The following is a 21,722-nucleotide window of genomic DNA, read 5'->3' on the forward strand; positions in this document are numbered from 1 at the left end:
AGAGACTATCATGCTGCTGGTCTATCTGACAGGCCTTCTTCGAAGGGTCTACAAAACCATGGAAGCTGGTCTCGTGGAATTCAGATCTCACTGCCTACCAATAAACTATGGGCTTAAAATGGACAATTGTATAATGCAAGGTAGAATATAATTTTCATTAAGAGAGGATCAAAAATATAGATGGTTGCCAGGCATGAGTAGCATATGCCTATAATCCCAGTGGCTTGGGAGTCTGGGGTAGGAGGATAGCAAGTTCAAAGTCAGCCTCAGAAATGGAGCAAAAGGTACACTCACACATTGCTGATAAAACTGCAAATTGGTGTAACCACTCTGGAAAGCAGTATGGAGATTCCTCAGAAAACTTGGAATGGAACCATTTGACTCAGTTATCCCAATCCTCAGTATACATCTAGAGAAGTTAAGATCAGCATACTACACTGATGCAGCCACATCAATGTTTATAGCAGTTCAATTCACAATAGCTGAGCTATGGAACTAACCTAGGTCCCCTTCAGCAGATGGATTTTTAAAATGTGGTAAATATATACAATGGAGTATTACTCAGCCATAAAGAAGAATGACTTTATGACATTTGACAGCAAATTGATGAATCTGAAGACTATCATGCTAAGTGAAGTAGGTCAATCCCAAAAACCAAAGGTCAAATATTTTCTCTGATAGGTGGAAGCTAACCCACAATAAGGGGGTTGGGGAGGAGAAGAATAGAAGTGCAGTAGATTAGAAAATTGGGAATAATGGAGTGGGGATAAGCAAAGACAAGACCGTGGAATGAATCTGACATAGTTTTCCCAGGTACAAATATGAAAACAACACAGTGAATCCCACCACCATGTACATCCACAAGAATGGAACTCTAACTAGAATAAGATATATTCCATGCTCATATAATTATATCAAAATGGATTCTGCTGTCATACATAACTAAAAAGAACCGATTAAAAAAAAAAATACCAGCCTCAGCAACTTAGTGAGGCCCTAAGCAACTCAGTGAGACCCTGTCTCAAAATAAAAAATAAAAAGAGCCGGAAAAGTGACTCAGTGGTTAAGCAACCCTAAGTTCAATCCCCAGTACCAACAAAACAAACAAACAAAATATATATAGAAGAAAGTAATAATAGATGATTGGGGGAGGGGTGTAATCAGGAAAGAATTCAAGGGCCTTCAAAGTGGAACTATAGAACCCTGAGGCCAAAGAAATGTGTAGGGAAGAGGCACTGGGTTAGACAGTTTCTGCATTGGTGCACCAGCTGAGGTTAAATGACCAAGACAGGTAATGGCAGATGGTCAGCAGAGTACAGTTGTTCATAGCATGGTTCTACTCGGAAAAGTCCCCGGGTCCCCATTCTTCATTCATTTGCAGAGGCTGGCAACCACAACTGAAGCCTTCTTCAACCTTATGGATTTCAGAATCAAATCTGTGTTTGAACTCTTATTATGTGACTTAAAACAAATTATATACCTTCTTGACCCTCCATTGCTCCAACTACAGAATAAGTATAATAAAACCTTTCAGAATCATTGTAAAGAGTATATAAAATTGGTGGTTAGAAGGTATCTCAGCCCATTTTGTGCTGCTATAACAGAATACCTGAGACTAGGTAATTTCTAAAGAATAGGAATTTATTTCTCACAACTCAGGAAGCTGGGAAGTCCAAGAGAGGCGCAGGCATTTGGTCTGGTGATAACTCTTTTGTATCCTCACATAGCAGAAGGCAAAAGGGCAAGGGAGCCCAATGCTTCATGAAACCTCTTTTAAAAGGGCCTTAATTCTGTTAGTGAGGCTAAGCCCTCATGGCCTGGGCACCTCTTAAAGGCCCACCTCTTAATACCATCACACTGGCCTGAATTTTGGAGGAGACACATTCACACCATGGCAAAAGGTATCAGCCCAATACCTGGCACATGGCAGGCACACCAAAATTCCCTACTCCTATAAAGTGTAAAGTATAAGCCACAGTAAAGTGGCTTATAGAAATTAGATTTTAAGATTTAAGATTTTTCCAAAATTAGATTTTAAGATCCTGCTTTGTCTTGAATACAGGAAAATGCACGTGCTAGGCACCTCTCAGTGGTATTTCACATACATACACAGAAAAGGGTTTTTCATCCACTGCTCAGCTACAAGAGTATTTTATTTAAGCTGTGCACTGTGGGTACCAGGAAAATACCTTTTGGTGCACCTGGTTTAAGTCTAAATTTCTAGTAATTTATACAATAGTAGCCAAATAGGAAATTCAGACAGGTCTTTTCATTTTTTATATGACTCAAAAGTTGTATTATCAATCCAAATGTTAACAACAATAGCAGTCAAAAGCAGTGTTTATGAAAAATCAATATATCATGTGATGGTAAGCATAGCAGTTACTGGCCAAAAATAACTCAGAAAAAAAAGTTAAATTCATTGTTTGGAAAAAGCTTAGACTAAAGATTTGATTGTATTACTAAAAAAAAAAGTAGTATATAAATAAAATTGTATAAAATAATCTAAAAATGTGTTCTTTAACATCATGTTTATTTTTCCTACAACCTATTTCTACACTAATGATATTTTATAATGGAAGATGTCTTAGAATCTAGGAATTCTGATAATTTCTGGTTTGGGTCTAGATTCTCCTTCTTTGTCATTCCTGCCTTTTCATGTTCATGAACCTCATACTAATCTACACCTCTTCCCATGACACCAGCTACACCTCTGTACCAGAATCATCTACTTTTCTCTCTGCAGTTGCTCAAATTTCAGTCTTCAAAGAGTAAAGCAGAGAAAGGGCTGGCAGCACAAAGCTCCGTGGCACTGTGGAAAGATTGTGTTGAGAACCTTAATCTTCTAGTTGGACACAGTCTCCACCACTCCCTATTGTTTGACAGCCTGTCCGCCGTGCTTATTTCAGTCACCAGCTGGACCTTCACAGGCATTTGACTGTGTGACCTTACTCTAAAGGTCTACCAATGGTGCTCCCTGACTTCCATTCTTCTCTTAAACAGTTTGTTTCGGCCATTGGCCCTGGAAGGGCTCATCCCTGCCTGCCTCCATCTGAACCAGCTCCTGAATTCCAACCATCCTCCTCAGTTCTGCTTAATCTTCTCATATTCAAGTACCTGGCCTGGAAGGTCACTAAGAAGTCTGCCAGCCAATGGAGCACAGATCTCCTGCTTGGCCCAAAACGGGAGAGTGGAGAAGACGCGCTTAGCCTTTCCCTGGTAGACGCACATTTGGATCTCTTGTCTTTTAGGTCTGTGTAGGATGAAAGGCAGTTGTGCTTGGTTCTGCACAGGGCCTCCTTGGTTCCAAAGGAAACATCACAGAAAGGACAGCTTTCCATTTCCTTTCTTCATAATTAAAGTCTCCTTTCACCAATAGTAAACCTATGGAAACTGAATGACTAATCAAAGCAAGGTTGTTTCTAAAGTGGGGTGGAGGCCCTGGATCTTTCATTTATTTTACTCTCACCTCATTAGGCTTTTAAAAAGGAAGCCGGAAGGAAGGAAAAAAGGGAGGGATTAGGAGAGCAGATGGTCAACCCTCGCCCTGGCTGCCAGAACTCTTCCCCTGTGACCCTCCCCCAGAGTTCGGCCATCGACAAATCTCAGGTGCAAGAAGAGAACTCCTCCCGCCTTGGCTCACCCTCTAACCTCTGCCTCACCTGGTGCAGTGCGGGTGGCAGGCCTTGGGTCTGGCATGTGAGGTCCCTTTGACTCTGAAGAGCTGGTGAGGTCAGGCAAGAACCAAGGAAGAGGGGCCAGAGCTGGCTGCTTTGATTGAAAGCAGCCCTAGGCCTTAGCAGGGGTGTGGAGGGAAGCTTGCCACACGGACGGACGGGAAGAGCAGGACACAGTGGGGAGTGGTTTTGAGGCTGATTCCAAGTTAGGAATAAAGAGCAAGGATTTGGTTCTGTGTTCCCTGGTTTGGATTTGCTGGGCACCTAAAAGGGTGAAAGGGAGACTGGAAGGGAGGCAATCCTGACAATAAGATATCTTAAGGATCCCAGTCCCTGGACGTGTGTTGATTGACTAATGGCTGATCCTCTGGTGACCCATTCAGTTGCCAAAAGACAACCCAGGAGGCTTTATCTGTGAGGCTCTTCTAAAAATTGCTTTAATCACCAGCCTTTATGAAGCCCATAAATGCTCACTGGATATCTCTGACTGGAGAGAATTGGCCTTCTTTAAAGGAGTAAAGACAAAGAAAAAGAAACCTTTTCTCTTGATTTGTGAACCCTGAGTTGCTCGAATGCTTCTCTTCAAAGATTATTTTCCCCATTTCATGCCCATCGCTTTATTTTCTGATACCTGCTTAGAAATAACCTTGTTTTTCTGGTACTTAGTTATACCACATAAATCCTTTTGCCGTTTCTAAGCAATCACAGGACCCTGCTGACAGCCTTCCCTAAGAGTCCAGGCTCCACCAGCAGGACCCAGCACTGCCACCTAGTCTGGCTTAGGGCAGGGGGGAGAAAAATTAATGAGCTTTCGCCCGTTGAGGAGTTGGATGGAATTTGTAAAATGGGATTTAATTGGGACTGAATAAACTGCACTTTAAAATTCCTCACACATCAGCCTTTACTCATGGGTGACAACAGTCTGCATTTGCTCTGATTTGTAACAGAATCCTAGTCATGCAGGCCAGTGCCCCAGAAAGAAGGAAGCCGCCAGACCCCACATGGCCTTTGGAGCTCTGCACAGCCCTGGGAGAAGCTCTGTGATGACAGTCCTCTCCAAACCAAGGAAACCAGAACCACAGGAAGCCCAGATGGAACTTTGGACAGAATTAGAAGCTTTTGTTAATGACAAGCTGTTCCGATTAATGGCTGCAGAATCCCCACTGGCTTCCTGCTACCTGGATGCAACTTTAGAAACCGGATGCTAGTGCTCGAGATTGGTGGAGAAAGTAAGATCAGACCCTTGACTAGTGAAAGTCTGAGAGAGCTTAGCAGGAAGGCTTGTCTCTGACCCAAAGGTTCACTACTACAGCAGCTAAGAAACCCACAGATGCTATTGTTCTTGGGAGGGAAGCAGGGAGTTTTGCTCTTTGGGAAGAACTGGGGGAAGGACTCATAACTAGCTCCTGGAGGGTTATCTGTATGTAGATCCCTGTATCAGGAGAGGGAGAGAAAGGAAAAGTCAACTAGGGTTACTCTGATGACAGGCTCTCCCTTTTCCCACTCTAGGAAATGGAGGGCATGCTTATAATCAGAACAGAAAATAGATTTGCTCTCAGGTGCCAATCCTGCCCCTTCACAGTGGCTGCCTAGAAGACAGCATTAAGGACACTTTCAGGGGCTGGGGCTATAGCTCAGTGGCAGAGTGCTTGCCTAGCACGTGTGAGGCCCTGGGTTCTATCTTTAACACCACATAAAAATAAACTAATAAGATAAATGCATTCTGTTCATCTATAACTATAAAAAAATTAATTTAAAAAAACCACTTTTAGTTCTCTGTCTAGGTTCTGGGAGGGAAAAGGTACTGCCATTGATCAGTAATCATGTAGCATGATCCAGAATGGAGAGGAAGTTTACCTCTACCCACAGATGGTGAGTTTGGAAAGAACAACTCAAGTCTTGCTCCAGAGCCCCCAAATTTGCCAGTCTATTTCCATTTTGCTCTTCCCCCTTTTTTACTATGGTATCCAGGAAGATTCCTGCTAGACATGTGCTCAGTTATGATACCTAATCTGATATGCTACCTGAGCCAAACCTACAAATGAATGGTAGGTCTCCTCTTCCAACCTGTTCTGCTACTATCATTATTGACCCAAGACACAAGAGAACCAAAAGGCAAGGAAATAGCAGGAAAAGTGTTCAAATTAACAATGCAGAAATTCAGAGAGGACGGATCGTTCAACCTTTTTTTTTTTTTTTTTTGCCAGCAGAACAATACTTAGTGTCTCTAACGCCTACTAAATGCATACGAAACAACTTTGCCAATAGGTGAATAATCAAATTGTTCTGAATAATCCAATCCAGTGTTTTCCTGCTTCTTCTTCATGCTAATTTATTCTGACATGGCTTTTCAATAATGAAAATCTGTTCTTGCAGAATCCATTTCATCGAGATTTTCTATATTAAAATGGAGATGGAAGTGTCGTGGAGAATTAGATTACATGTCCTCATGCAGGCACTTGGCATTCCTGGGGAGGGGCCTTTGTCTCTCAGGGGGTGACCAGATGGCATTAATTTGAGAGCAGTGAGTGTACCTTCCTCAGCAGACCAGGCGAATGTTTTCATAGTGCTGTTCCCATCTAATTGAAGCTTCTTGCCTGCACTGACTTAATTTGCTCCTTTCTTTGTGAAATTTGTTAATTTCCAGGGCAATTTCATCCCTAATCATTACCACCAGGGTAAAAAACCAGTGCAAATAAAGGTCTTAGTGACTAGAACATGTGTTAGTGTCTCATTCCAGAGAAATACTCTCTGGGTACACCAAATCTTTAGCATCAGAAACAGAATAGATTGATAAGCACACATTCAGGGGTTCCCTCTGGGCACAGGTCTCACATTAGGGGCTGGGGACACTATAGGAAATGAGGTACAATTCTCAGCCACCAGGAGCCAAGGTCTAGATTGAGGGTTCTCAAACTTCACAGTGCACAGGAAATAACCAGAGACTGCCACACGTGGGGGTCTCCAGGGTCCACTCTCAGGTGGAAGCAGTTGGTGCTCAGTAGAGGTTTGTTGCCAAAGGAAAATGTCTGCGGCATCCTTCATAAGTGTCCTCAGGTAGGTTACTTCCTGTGATAGTCCTGGTTGCCATCATCCACCTTTCCTGGGAATATCTTAATCCCAACATTCTAGAAAATGTCTTAAGTCTGAGACAGGCACTCTTTCCAAAAGTCATGTATGTAATCTTTAATTCACATAAAAATATTCATTTGATTATTGCTAGAGACAGAGAGAGTAGGCAAGTTATTGATCTTAGTAATTTTATCTAGTGTAACATTAGTTTTTACCAATTTCTGCTGCTGGGCTACTCTTATACAAGGTTTCTAAATAATGAAATGAAAAATAATAACAACAATTATAAGACATAACTGCTGACAAGTTGATGACAATGTAGTAAGCATTTTGCATGTTGTTTCCTTTAATTCTCACAATCACCTTACGTGGCATATGCTACTGTTACCTCCCTCATCTTTGTGGGCAGGTACTGAGGATTGAACCCGGTGGTGCTTATCCACTGAACCACATCCCCAGTCTTTTTTATTTACGTATTTTGAGGTAGTCCTGCTAAGTTACTCAGGGCCTTGCTAGGTTGTGGAGGCTGGCTTTGAACTTGAATTCTCCTGCCTCTGCTTCCTGGACCCCTGGGATTATAGGAGTGTGCCCAGCTACACCCCTCATCTTGACAATAAGATCCTGCCCAGTGGATGTGGTCTTCCCAGCCCAGCGTTGATGAGGTGACTTGGCACCACGTAGAGCACCCTGCCTCATGACAAAGCCAACAAGGTGCGAAGCAAAACCTAGCTAGCGAGGAGAACGGCAGCATGCCGACAGGCACTGCAGAAGCTCTCTTTCCAAACATTTGACAAATGTGCCCAGGATTTCCTAGGTACTTGATATGACGATTTCCTTTCCTTCCCTCTCCATTTTAAGTTGGGCATTTGTCACTTGCCATCAAAATCAAACATTCAAACCTATGCATGGGCTCAGCTCCTTCCTGACCCCTTTGTCAAGTATTACCAGTGAGTTTTAAAGTTTGGGAGACCTCTATCTCTTTCTATTTGTAGAGTCACTTCAAATGCTGCTTCCTTTAATGCCAACTGTTAGTAAATTCTCTTGGTTATTAAAGAATTAGAAGAGATAAATATGGGGAAGCAGGTGGAGAGGCAGATGACAAATGCATGGGAAAGTGCGTGACTGTGGACTTAGATGGATCTGGATCACTTACTTTTTTGTGCATCTAAAATGGAAATAGCATAACCTACCTCACAGACTGGGGGGAGGATTACATGAGATAATATATGAGAAAGTGCTGAGCACAAGGCTTAAAAATAGTTAAGTGCTCAATTTAAATTAGCATCCCTCTCTTCCCCCTAATTAAGATTCATGGGAGAAAGGACTGAATTTGGGGAGATTCAGGTTAAACAGCTTTATACTGTTTCCTCATTTCAATCATGTATTCAACACATTATTGCCACAAATGCAAATGAAGCATGGTGCTTACCCTCGTGGGGCTCAACATCCTCAGCTAGGAAGCCTACAGAAATCAGAGGTGGAGACTGGGAGGGAGGTACCCCCAGAGACAGTGAAAGGGGCAGGTCAGGCTCCGAAGGTGCCAATGTGATGGGGAGTGTCCTAGAGAAGATTCTCGACAAGAGCAAGCAGTGTAGAGAGCCCTGCTAAAGCGCAAGTGTGCTGCGGCTTGGGGGCACCATTTGGCCTGCTTGTTTTCATTTTTCTCCAGGAAGCATTGGCTGCTGTTGGGCAATGCCAGGAAGCTGGCTGGTGAGATGAATGCAGTGGACACACAGAGACTGGAGAGATCAGAGTGAAGATGTGACTCTAGCAGGAGGTGCTGGCTGTGGCGAGAGATGAAATGCCCTTCACGGTATTCTGCTGTCCACATAAGCTTCACCAGGTATCACGGGTCAGGTCTGCCGGACCGCTAGGGCGTGGGTGTGCGGGCTTCCTGGCTTCTCAGTGATGGGCCAGGGAGATAGTTACATTTGGGTTGTTCACAAAGAGGGCATCAGGATTATGAAGAAACCTTTTGGTTTCCTGCCATGAAAGTACCTGTGCCCACTGAAGCTGCTGCAGAAGCAGCCCCGTCAGGACACTGGGGAAGGAGCTGCTCCCTGGTCTGTTTCTATGAGCACCAAGCAATGCCAAGGGCTCAACCAGAGAGCAGGAAGAGGTAGTAAGACCAAGTACCCTGTCACCAGTCCCCACCAAGAAGGTTACGACTTGACTTTCTGCAAAGGGGGAAGAGTAGGTTTCTGCTTGAAAGACACAGATTCTGACTTTGAGAGTTATTTGCAGGTTGAGGAGGGGATCAACCGCCAGATACCCAAGAAACAACTATGCCGTGCAGGCAGGAATGAATTCCTTCAGAGGCAATCCAGGGGGGAGAATTCTGTACCCTCGTGAGGGCTGTGTGGGGGCACATGGCATGAGTCACTCATGGCAGCTTCCCACTCACACTCCAACGATCACACACAGAGGGTGAGCTGCCTGCTGTGACTTCTGGGCAAATTGAGAGCAGAGGGAAGGAGCTGTCCTCAACTGGAGAATAGGCAGAATGCTCCACTCTTGGCTCTGTGGACATGGGAAGGGCTCTGGTTCCTGGGAAGCTTCCTTTTCCTTGCTTCCTTTGATTGCTTTATGAGGGGGGTCATGGAGGAGTTCAAGAAGTGTTTGGAGTAGATGGGGTTGGGTTTAGACCTAGCTCACGCTCCCAAGCTGTCAGCTGACCAGCGTTCCGCAGGCTCTCTGGGCTTTATTTTCCTCCCTTGGAAAGTGGGGACAAGAACCTTCTTGGAACTGTTGGATGACTGGGTGTGACACACAACAGGCTCATGTAAAGTACCCAGTTCCTGGGTTTTTGTCTCTGGGGCACCTATTCCTTTAAGGGAGAAGCAGCATACCTCTCCATACCCCAGGCACAGACAAGAACAGTGTTAATCAACACATAAACAGAAGGAGGGGATTGATTTGTTCTCCTTCTCACGCAAAGCTGAGCACGCGACAGGTTATAGTTTTGAATATTAATGCATATGAAGTGAGAAGAACCACTTAGAACAGAAACTGTCTTGCTTGCAAAGATTTATTCCCTGTGTAGTTTTTCATGGCTCATAAAAGGTGATGGATGAACGTAATTTTTAGTTTAATTTCTTGCCATGCAGTTCAGTAATTTTTGAGATAAACTCAAATTACTTAGGATCTGGAACTGTTCAAAGCAATGAGGAGTCATGTACATCTGGTTGTATACAGGACACTCAGCATGTTTAATTTTTTAATTCAGTCAAAGAAGGGGGAAATCTCAGCAAACCTGGAACCTTGTAATTCTTAAAGTTCACTCTTGCTACCTCCAAATTTAATCTTCTTTTAAGAATAAAAATAAAAGTTTGTTTGTAGGTGTGTTACCGAAAGGTCCTTGTCCCCGATGCCAATCTAATAACAAGGACATAGTTCTGAGAAAAAGGAAAAATAACTTTTATTGCTTTTCTAGCAAAGGAGAAACACAGGGCACTCCTGTCCCAGAGGCTGACTCTGCCTATCAGGGGGAACAGAGGATTTTTAAAGAGGTGATTCCAAGGCTATATTACAAGTGTTCTGTCTGAATTTGTAATTCACTTGTTAATTTGGGAGATAGTCATTTCTGAGATCATCTAGTGACATCCCCAAGTCTGAATTACTTCAGTCCTGTTCCTATGGTGGGTGTGTGCTCAGGGACAGATAATTGCATAGGATGGGGAAGAAAGGTAATCCGGTTTCCCCTGAAGTTGGGGATGGGGAGGTTTGAGAAGGGGGAGGGGGAAGGAGGAGAAAGAAACATGTCCATTTTAAAAATAAGTCTCAGTGGCAGAGCAGTAAGGCTATATTCAAAGCATAAAGTAGGCCACTGTTTAGGGGGAGAGAGCAGGGACATGGATAGGCAGGAACCACACACTGGTACTTATTTTCCTAGATATTTCGTATCTTTTTTATGAAAATAGATATTTAAATTTTTCTAAAAAGGGAAAAGTAGTTCTTGAGATGAGGGAGGGATATTGCTTTGGGGTTGTAAATTTTATCTTATTTTGATTATTCCTATAGGTTTTAAATGTTTATGAGGCTATCGAAAACCTACATCTTTTATGAAGTTAGCAACATGGTATAGCAGAGGAAAAAAACAAGGGTTTTAGAATTAATCAGAGCCAAGAAAGTATAAGACCAGTGATCAGGATACAAACTGGATCCCAAAGTAGGAGCCAGATTGTCAGAGACTGGGGGAGGGCTAAGGGCAAAGATTACATACATCTTTCTCTTGCCAGCTTGCTCTGCTAGTAATACATAAATAAATAGATAAGTAAATAATGAAATAAACAACAACAAGAATGTGGTTAAGTACTGACAAAGGTTAATTTTTAGGAAAGATTGGTGTTTTTAAAAAAAATTCTTCCCTTCAATTTTTCTGTGAAAAATAAAAACTGCTCTAAAAAAAAAAAAATCAAACCTAGTGAAAAAGTACAAATCTTGTTCTATGTTGTATCTTGCTTTAAATGTGTTCCCGTTTATTAAACAGTGTTAGGTTAAATAAAATATGCCACTATCCTAATGAAGATCTTTTCCTCCTTATAATCTTCCTGAAAACAAAGAGAGAAAGATAAATGTTCAAACAACCACAAGCTCTGCTCTCTATCGCTGACAATAACCTGAACAGAATTCTTCTCTATCAGCAGCTTAACCGCAGTGACATTGTGCACGCCCAGAATTACAATTTTAGTCTGAATGACGATATGGTATTTGTAGCACACCAAGCACAGCCAGTGTTGGAAACAGAGAGGGGGGGAACCTCTATACTGTTATAATTCTGTTTGTATGGCTAGAACTGTCTTCAGAAGTCAGATAATTATACCTGCAAGGAAAATTTAAAAGGATATAGAAAGTAATGATATCAGAAAAACCACTGTGGCAGTTTGAAATATCTGTGCATCCCAAATGCAGTAATCACTTTTGGCATGTTGGATGCTCTGTAAAACTTCCATTGATAGGAAAAACAACTACAGCCTAGAAATTTGCCAAAGAGTAACATAAATAAGAGGATACGCCATCAAATGAAATGAACTATAGTCTTACCAATCTCCACTTACTTATTTACCATGTGTATACTCCGGGTTTAGGAAAAGGATTTGAAGTGGCTTTTAATGAAAGAGTTAAAGACATTATCATTCTAAATTAAAGCCACAGAGCCCAAAAAGCATGTAACAAAGGAAAAGCATTTTGGTCCTTCCTGGGAACTTGAGTGTCTCAGGTTTGCACACCCAATGAGCAGCGGAACAACCTAAAATGGGTCTTCAACACCTTCATGCTGTCTCAGGTCTTTGCTGGAAGCCCCAGCACCTGACCTGCTTCTGATTCTTCAGGTTTCCCAAACTCAAGCTCAATTCCTGCTCATCTCACCTCAGGCCCTTCTGCTCAGCACCGTTCTTTGGGTGTTGACCTTCAGTTTCTCTCTCTGGCTTATTATGCAGGAGGAAATTGATCCGAAATCAAGGAAAGAGATTTAATACAAATTGCTACTGACGTCGTATACCAATTCAAACATTTATTGACTCTAACCAATGATGTTCAGCTACGCCAACGCTGCATGCTCATTTAAACCGCTCCCTATTGTCTGCACGCTTGGGCAGTTCTGTCTCACGTGAAATCAGCAGCACGACCACTGACTTTAACGTCAGAAGACATTCTTTCCTCAGCAACAGCCAGGTTTTGCCTTTCCTGCAGTATCTTCCGATTTTGGTCACTTGGTGTTGCTGATTTGGCCCTGTCTGCACAAAATAAACAATCTCCCTACAGGCTCTAGACTTGTGGCTTTCTTTTATTTCTTTCTTTCTTTTTTTTTTTTTTTTTCCTGTACCCAGAACCCACAGTAAGAAATATATTCCCGACCACAACAAAGCACTCGCCCATGAGCGTGCGCACACACACATGCCCATACGTACAGAAAGGAAGGTTTCATTACAAAAACAAACCAACTCTTACTACATGGAATCCATACTGATATTTTCTATCCCATTTTCTTCTGTATTTTTTAAACATTGATTAAGATTCTCTAAGTCAATTTCACAATCCACTGAAAGCTGTGACCCAGTTTCATAAACTCTGATGTTATATGGTACATAGTTTTGGTCTTATCTCACTGGAAACCAAGCCTTTATTCTGTTGTTGTTGTTGTTGTTTGTTTGTTTTTGTAGTGCTGGGGATGAAATATGGGGCCTTATCCATGCTAGACAAGAACTCTGCCACCGATCAACACCCCCAGCCCACCTAACTTGTTTTCTATCTTTTTGATGTCTGACCCTTGTTGAACAGTTCTCAAAGTGCTGCTGATTTTGCTAGTTATGTGACTGTAGGTAAAATCTCTCTTCCTCTACTCCTTTGCTCCCATGGTATTTCCAATGCATGTTTTCCAGTTATAAAATATCCCAACTTGTCTTGGCTGCAATCAGTCACAGTCTTTCCTGTCTTCAGCTACCCTGGGATGTACAGGTTCTCTAGATATTCCTTCAGAGACCAAAAGCCTTTTGCTCCTTTGGTAGACCTTAAGACCAGAGAAGTGCACAAACCATTTCAGTGTAGGGTAAATTTTTCACTTGAACACAGTTCTGAACTCTCTGGCAGTCAAGAAAAAGAGGAGATCAGAAAACAAGGGCTTGTAGGAATGTTGGCATAATTCTTGTAAAATAATAAGAAGAAATACATTTCATCAGGAGAAACACAATTTTTCCTGGAAGTACAGAGGAATTTATTGTGTGATACTACAACTCTAGCACACATTGAGATGCATAAAAGTTGCTGAATCTTTATATATAAAGAATTCTATAATGTATGTCTTGGTTTTGTCATTATTTATGCAGTTAATTTTTCTAAGTTTATTTTTAAAGTGTTCCAGAATTATCCCTAGATTCCCCCAAAGAACATTTATTTAACTAATTGGCAGAACTGGGTTCAGATAGTCCCTAAGCAACCTTGAAAGAAATGCAGCACTTGCTACTTCCACTTCCTCATATACACACTCTTCAACTCCTGAACTACTTTCTGTCTTCCTGCCCTGAGATCCAACTCCAGTATCTCTCAGTGAAATCTATTTTCTAGGTGATTCTATCAGTAAGGATGGGCTGAGTTATGCTACCATAACAAATGATCCTAAAATCCTAATGACTTAAAACAAGGCTAATATCTCACTTGTGCTAACATGTCCATCCCACATTGGCTGGGAGATAGGGAGCTCTGTCCTATGTCTCACTCAGGGACTCTGGCTTATAGAGCCTCCATATCTGGAATGTCACAAGTCATTGTGACATAGGGAGAAAGAGGTACAGAAAAGTAAGCACTAACTCTTAAAGTCTTTGACCTCACAGAACATGTGCTTCTTCTGTGCATGCTCCATATACTAAAGACAACCATGTGGTCATGTCTAGCATCAAAGGAATGGAAGAAGTGCGGTCTTCCCCTTTGCTCAGGAGAGAGGCACAGAGATTCTGTGAAGGGCCATTTTTCCCATCCATAAAAAGGATATATCTTCCCTGTAAGCATTTCTGCTGATCACCTCTTTCTCTTTAGTTTCTCCTCTTTAAAACTGATCACATCTTCTCTGACTCTATTATCATTCTTTTCTCTCTCAACATGTGTGTGCCCCCCCATGTTCTGAAGTAAAATATTATCTAAAATGTACCATGATGGGGCCTAGAAAAAACAAACTTCAAACTTTTATCCTTGACCTTACAAAGAATGATCATCTCAGAAAATTAGTGCAAGAATAGTGAATTTATAAACAAACTCATGTTTTTCTCCAAGACCTTTTTTTTTTTTTTACTTCTGATAGGAAATCTGACCAACCACCCAGAAATTCCACTTTAAAGAATCTAATATATAAGGATATGTAAACCAGGAAATTTATTGTATCATTGTTTAGAAAATCAAAAATCTAGAAAGAACCTCATTGTCAAGCAAAAGGGGGTGTTATTAACTCAATACTGATTATCCACAGTATGAACTAAACCTGTTTAAAATATCAAAATCTATATTGAAAACAATCTATAGAGTCACACTATAGTATAATTCCATTTCCATGAAAATGAATGCCAATATCACAAAAAAAAAGTCCTAAATATGTGCTTTCAGTTTGAGGATAAAGGAAATTGTGAAAAGATATGCAGTGAACTGTCCACATTGATAATTTCTGGGGGATTAGAATGAAGGGGAGTAAGAAGAGATTTTTAAATTTCTAAAAATATTCCTTAGGACAATTTAATTCGTTAAAACTATTGATATTAGCACCTTAATTTAATAAAGGAAAAATCAATACAAAAACTAAACTGGAGGAAATTTTAATTTAAGAAAAATAGTGACAAAAATAAATCTTGTAATCTCAACACCTCCAGCCTGCTTCACGCTTGGTTCTCTGCCTGTCCACAGATTTATTTTACAGCTGCAATCCTAGTGAACACATTCACTTTTACTTAACTTCACATCTGAAATGCTGTTTATCATCACCCAGTCCTTACAAAGATTATTTCCTGTATCTTCACCATCTTCCAGAGGACCAATAAACTATAATTTATCAAACCACTATTTCATGGGTAGCATGATGATCATCAAAATACTAGAACTGTCATCCTAGTTTATGCTTTTAAACATTATTTTTCCTTGAGGTGCCTTTTCTATTATGGCTTTTTGATATATGTACAGCATTTTCTTTTTTGTTCTTTTAAGATTTAGAAGGTAAATATTCTGTTTTAACATTACTCATCATTAACTTCAGACCTTCCATGAAAAGTATGTGTACTATAACCATCAATTTATATGTATCCATTCCAGCATACTTTAGAGTTTCTTTTATGACTGACAGGGAGTTGGGACCTTTTTGGATTTTCTTACTTCCCCCATGCTTCCTCATTAGAGATAATCTACCTTTTTTGTATCATCTGTACTCAGCTTTGATTAAAAGCAAATAAGAATAATTACTTCCATTTTTTCCCCTCCAGCCTATTTGTAAGAATACATATTTATGTTTACTTGTTCATACATAAGAAGCTTCTCCCAGTGGCTATATCTGTTTGCTAGATATAGTACTATCTGTGGTAAGCGGGGTAGAACCAATTAGAGGGAAAAGAGAACTGGTGGGTACCTAGGTATCTTGCAATGTCTGCCTATCATCTCTCCAGCTATGCATTTATCTCCTCAAGGTGTATTTGCTAGAAACAATTCCAACAGGCCAAAATCAGCATAGGGCCACATTATTTTACAACCACCCAGTGTCAGAAGACAAAGAATTCTGTTTTCAGAATTTTTGAAGGAAAAAATGAGCGATATGAGATGACTGTGTTCATTGAAGCTATTTTTTCATAAAGGTAATGAGACCAGTTTTCTTTGGAAACTGCAACTCAAATAGATATTTCTGTGACAATCTTTGGAAGACGTTATCTAGAATAACAAAGAAAATTAAAAGGAGAAAATTTAGCTGCAGAAATGCATAAATAATGAGCAGTGAAATGAACAATTCTGTATAAAATATAACTTTTATTTCAAGTACCTATTTTGAATATAAGTAAAAATAACCTAAATGGAAAAGGGTGGTTACTAAGAGGACAGAAAGTAAATACTGGAGGAGTGGAAGGAAGGGGAGAGACCCAACACTGAATGTTTATTCCTTGTTTACACGAAGTCCAGCCAGAAGGATGGTGGGGGAGGAAACACTCTGAATCTCTTTGTACACCTTGTTTTCAGGTATCATGTGTGTTTTGATCAAATCTGTCTGTGTTTCACAGTATCATCTTCTATAGTAACCATTTTTCTTTTTTACAGTCTCCTATGATTCTAATCATTGTAGAGCAGACTTTTAAGCTGTTCTGTTGGTATTTATAACTGCCAATAACTTGAAATTGGCTCATGGATTTTGTTTTGTTTTAATTTTCATGCAAGTCATGGGGTACAAAGAGAAGCAAGAAAATGGTCTCAGAAAAGAACATCATCCCCATCACTAAAGGATTTGCAATCCAGATAAAGAGAGGCATATAAACAAATAATTGCAGCAATATTAAAAAAAAAAAAAACAGCCCTAGAGAAGATGTATAATATTATATGGGAACAAAAAAAGGGAGCAATTCACTCCTCCTGACACTGGAAAGACCATATTTGATCATCTCTGAAGATGACCTTGTATCCCCCAGAAAGCATCCCAAACAGAGGGATCAGCATCTGCAAAGACCGGGTGCCTCAACTGCAGAGGCCTGCTAGAAATTTGGCAAGAATACTGTATCTGAGGAAAAGAGACTCAACTTGAAGTGATCTCGCATTAACTGTTAGTCCTTCCATAAACACATCATTTTGTAAGTAGATCAATTCAAAATAATTGTACCTTAAATTCTAGAACAGACTGAAAATCCTGGGTTCTCTGCGTGTCGTTTCAGGATGCTTCCAGAACACACCAGCGTGACGTCAACATCCCAGTGTGATGGGAGACAGGGGATGGATTTTTAATTGTCAGAATTGTTACGCAGCTGTCAAAGTGCATGAAATCAGCTCACAAACATCACAGGCTTCCCTGGTCTGTGCAGCAGAAAGCTCCAGCTTTTTATCAAGTTAGGAAAAAAAAGAAAAGAGACTGTGTGCATCTTCTCATGGAGGATCCACCTGCCATATCCAGATTTTCTGTGTCTCCTTTCCCATTTTCTAAATGCCAAATACATGTCTTCTTTCACTAAACAGTTTATCCCCTCTGGGCCTTCACTTAGTGCTAGAGTTTTACTTTTCTGAAATACTAGAAATGTGAAAAGAACAGATAATATATTTTGAACTGGCATTGAATTGAAAGACCAATATTCCTGCCAGAGCTTCTGTGAGAGAGAACTACAATGATGTTGGCTCCGTGGTTGGCAATGCTGAGCTCACCTCACCTGGGCTGCAACATGCTGATGGGGAGAAAAGTCAGAGCTTCTGAAACATGAGTGTGTCCAGCCCACCCCACTGACCTGCCACCTCCCTCTGATGGTAGACCTGGAAACGAGAGCACCGAGAATGACATTTTCATAAATAATACATGATAACCAAGCATAGTTGTGGCTCTTAAGACTGGAATTTCTCAGAATGACAATAGGATAAGGTTGCTTTAGACATTTCCATTAAATTCATCAAATGTTTATTAAATACTTTGGCACAGCTGCCAAGTGCCTGTGCCAGTTCTATAGCACCTTCTGCAGAGGCTGCAAAGATAAAGACAATTCAGGCTTTGCCCTCAAGAGCTTCAAACGTAAAGAGGGAGTTGGAACAAGTACACCAACTTTCTTAGTAAAAGGCAAAGATGGCAAATGCCAAGAGAAAGGTCCCAACAAGTGTCTGTAGGGTTGAGGCGAAAGGAGGAGACTGCATGTTATTGAGGGATGCCTGCAGGAGATGTCAATTGAGATGGATTTGAAGAATGGGTGGCCAACAGTTTTGAACATCAACTATGTGCCGGATGCTAGCATGTACCATCACATTTAATCCTCCCAACAATCATACCAAACAGGCATTTCTGTCCCCATTTAATTGATGGGAAAATTGAGACTCTAGGAGGTTAGGCCACATGCCTCCAAAAACCATAACTAATAGAACCAAAGTTGAAGCCCAGATATGTCTTTCCCCATAGCACCATACTGACTTTTCCAGCGGTAAAAATAGGAAAGGTATTCAAAGAAACAGGAAAATGAAAGACACAAAGAAGGAAAGGATAACACATATTACAGATACAGCAATCTAATTAAAATGGCAAGAGAGAATGGACATTTATGTGACCTTCGATGCCTAGGTGAGATGTTTCTACTTTTGCCAGCAGTAGGGAATCCTGGAAAGTTGAGCAAAAACGACAGAGTTAGATCTGTGCTTAGTGAACACTTGTAGATACATTGTATAGATGGAATGAGAATGGAAAAAATCCAAAGTATGTTTCATAGCCTGGAGGTGAGGAGGTATCAAACTCTGGTGTAGGATGAATCTGCCTGACTTCTATTTTAGTCAGCTGTTTCACTGCTGTGACTTAAAGACCTGACCAGAACAACTGTAGAGGAGAAAAGGTTTATTTAGGGGCTTACAGTTGCAGAGGTCTTAGTCCATAGAAGGCTGGCTCCATTCCTTGGAGCTCAAGGTGAGGCAGAACATCATGGCAGAAGAGTGTGGCAGAGGGAAGCAGCTCACGTGATGATTAGGAAGTAGAGAGAGAGAGACAGAGAGGTCTCCACTTGCCAGATACAAATATATTCCCCAATTCCCACCTCCTCCAGCCACACACTACCACCTCAATTACCACTCAGTTAATCCCTATCAGGGGATTAAATTACTGATTGGGTTAAGACTCTCACAACCCAATCACTTCTCCTCTGAACCTTCTTGTATTGTCTCACACATGCACTTTTGGGGGACACCTCACATCCAAACCCTAACACCTTCACAGCAAACACACCTCTTCCATAGTTGAAACCACTTTATGTCTATCTGCAAACTTAGAGGCCCATCTTATTCTTAGAAGAGTTAGCCATTTGCAGAGCCACTTTTAGTACCAATCCTATTATACTTTTTGTGTGACCACCACCCTCTCTCCAATGGACCCTATTTTTTCTTCCTACATAGGTGAATGTGAGCGTGCATATATCCACACAGAGAGACAAGGGGAGACACATGCTCTATTTTCAGTCCCAAACCTCAAGTTTCCCAGACAACTACCTCCCTTCTAATATCTAATTGATTCAAACACCTGCCAAAACACCCATCTGTTCCATCTTTACAGCAGCATATGGCCACATTACCTGCCTGGACCATGAGATTGGGGCACTGGACTCCATCTTTCTGCCTGGTACCTTGTAGTTTCCTCTTACCTGATGTAGGGCTTATTGCCAGGACCTGCTCTACCCTGTATGCAGGTCTGTTCACCATGGTCAGATTCATCTTATTTATCCTTTATGTCCTTTATAGGTCAAAAGTAACAGGAATAGACAAGAAGAGGTAATGTCAGAAATGAATGAAGGGTTTTCAAGATAGCGGACTAGAGGGTGGCTGCATTTCATGTTGCTCCAGGACGTAGGATTCAAAAGAGGAGATAATGAGAGACTTGGGACCAACTCAAAGCCGCCAGGTGAGTCTCTCCTGTTGGGGAGGCATCCCAGATGGGGCGGTAGCCCCAGAATGCAGGGAACTTTGTGAAGTAGAGTTGCTCGGTGAGATGCCCCTCCCCCCCGCTGGAGCGGTAAAAACGGACCACTGGGATCATTGTAGAGGAGGCGGCTCAGCACAGCGCTTGGACTCGGAGCAACCAATGGGGCTCCGGGCAGCTGCCTGAGGAGGAGCTGCGTGGTGAGCTGTTTGGACTCAGAGCAACCGCTTCTGAACACCGGGGGGCTGCCCGGAGGAAGAGGAGGAGCACGGCGGGTCACTTGGTCTAGGAGTGACTGCATCAGAGCCACAGGCGGTTGCCAGAGGAGGAGGCGAGTGGTGAGTTGTTTGGACTCAAAGCGACCGCTCCTGAACACCGGTGGCCTGCCTGGAGGAGGAGCGCAGTGGGTCGCTTGGTCTCCGAGCGACCACTCCTGAACACCCGGGGGGCTACCCTGAGGAGGAGGAGGAACAGGGCAGGTCACATGGACTCCGAGTGACTGCCTAGGGCTACGGGTGGTTAGCGGGAGGAGGAGACGCAAAGCGAGTTGCTTGGACTCCTAGTGACTGCGTCGGAAACCGGGCGGCTGTCCGTAGGAGGAGGTGTGTGGTGGGTCTCTGGGTCTCAGAGCTATTGTACGGGGCTCCAGGTGGCGGCTCAGAGGAGGGGCCGCATAGCCAGGCGATTAGGTGCAGAGCAGGGTCCCAGGACCTAGGAAGTTTCTTGGTGGAAGAGCCGCACAGAGACATGCCTGGGGCGGAGCGAAGTTTCCAGGACTGCGGGCAGGTTCTCTGAGGAGAGGCAGCCTAAGAAGACTCGTCTGCAAAGGGAGAGGCTCCCAGGCCCAGGAGGTAGCTCTGGGCCCCTGGGAACATTGCAGAGGAAGGCAGCCCAGCCCAGGTGGTAGTTGTAGATTGAGGGGAACCTCTAGGAGGGGAACTGACCAGCGAGACCTCCCCACCGGGTGAGTCTTCCCTGCCGGGTGAGGTTTTCCCACAAGGACAGTAAAACCAGAGACACAGGCACAAACAGGCCTTGCCTCAGCCCGCAGCCTAGTTCCCCGTTGGATGACCATTGGTCAACAAGTGGAGGCACCTCTGCCCACTATCAGGGAATATACGCCACCTGAGGGTCACCAACCCTAGAGAGGCAGCTTCCTTGGGGAGCACCGCATTATCAACTTCCTCCAAGACTGCAGGCTACTGAAGGATAAGAGGGGATATACTAGTAATCTTCAGGGACATTATAAGTCAATAGAGGAAATCTGCAATATCTTAATGACCCACTGATTCCTGAACAATATGAGAAAACAAGGGAAGAAATTGCCCCAAACAAATCTAGATGTTACATCAATAAAATCCAACGACAGCATGGCAGAAGAAATGACAGAAAGGGAGTTCAGAATGTACATAATTAAAATGATCAGAGAAGCAAACGATGAGATGAAAGAGCAAATGCAGGCATTGAATGATGAGATGAAAGAGCAAATGCAGGCATTGAATGATCGCACCAATCAACAGTTAAAAGAGCAAATACAGGAAGCAAAAGATCATTTCAATAAAGAGTTAGAGATATTGAAAAAAAGGCAAACAGAAATCCTTGAAATGAAGGAAACAATAAACTAAATTAAGAACTCCATAGAAAGCATAACCAATAGGATAGAACACCTAGAAGACAAAACCTCAGATATTGAAGAAAAAATATTTAACCTTAAAAACAAAGTTGAACAAACAGAGAAGATGGTAAGAAATCATGAACAGAATCTCCAAGAACTATAGGATATCATGAAAAGGCCAAATTTGAGAATTATTGGGATTGAGGAAGGCTTAGAGAAACAAACCAAAGGAATGAACAATCTGTTCAATGAAATAATATCAGAA

Source organism: Sciurus carolinensis, chromosome 11 (genome assembly GCF_902686445.1).
Source record: "Sciurus carolinensis chromosome 11, mSciCar1.2, whole genome shotgun sequence".
Taxonomy (NCBI): Eukaryota; Metazoa; Chordata; class Mammalia; order Rodentia; family Sciuridae; genus Sciurus; species Sciurus carolinensis.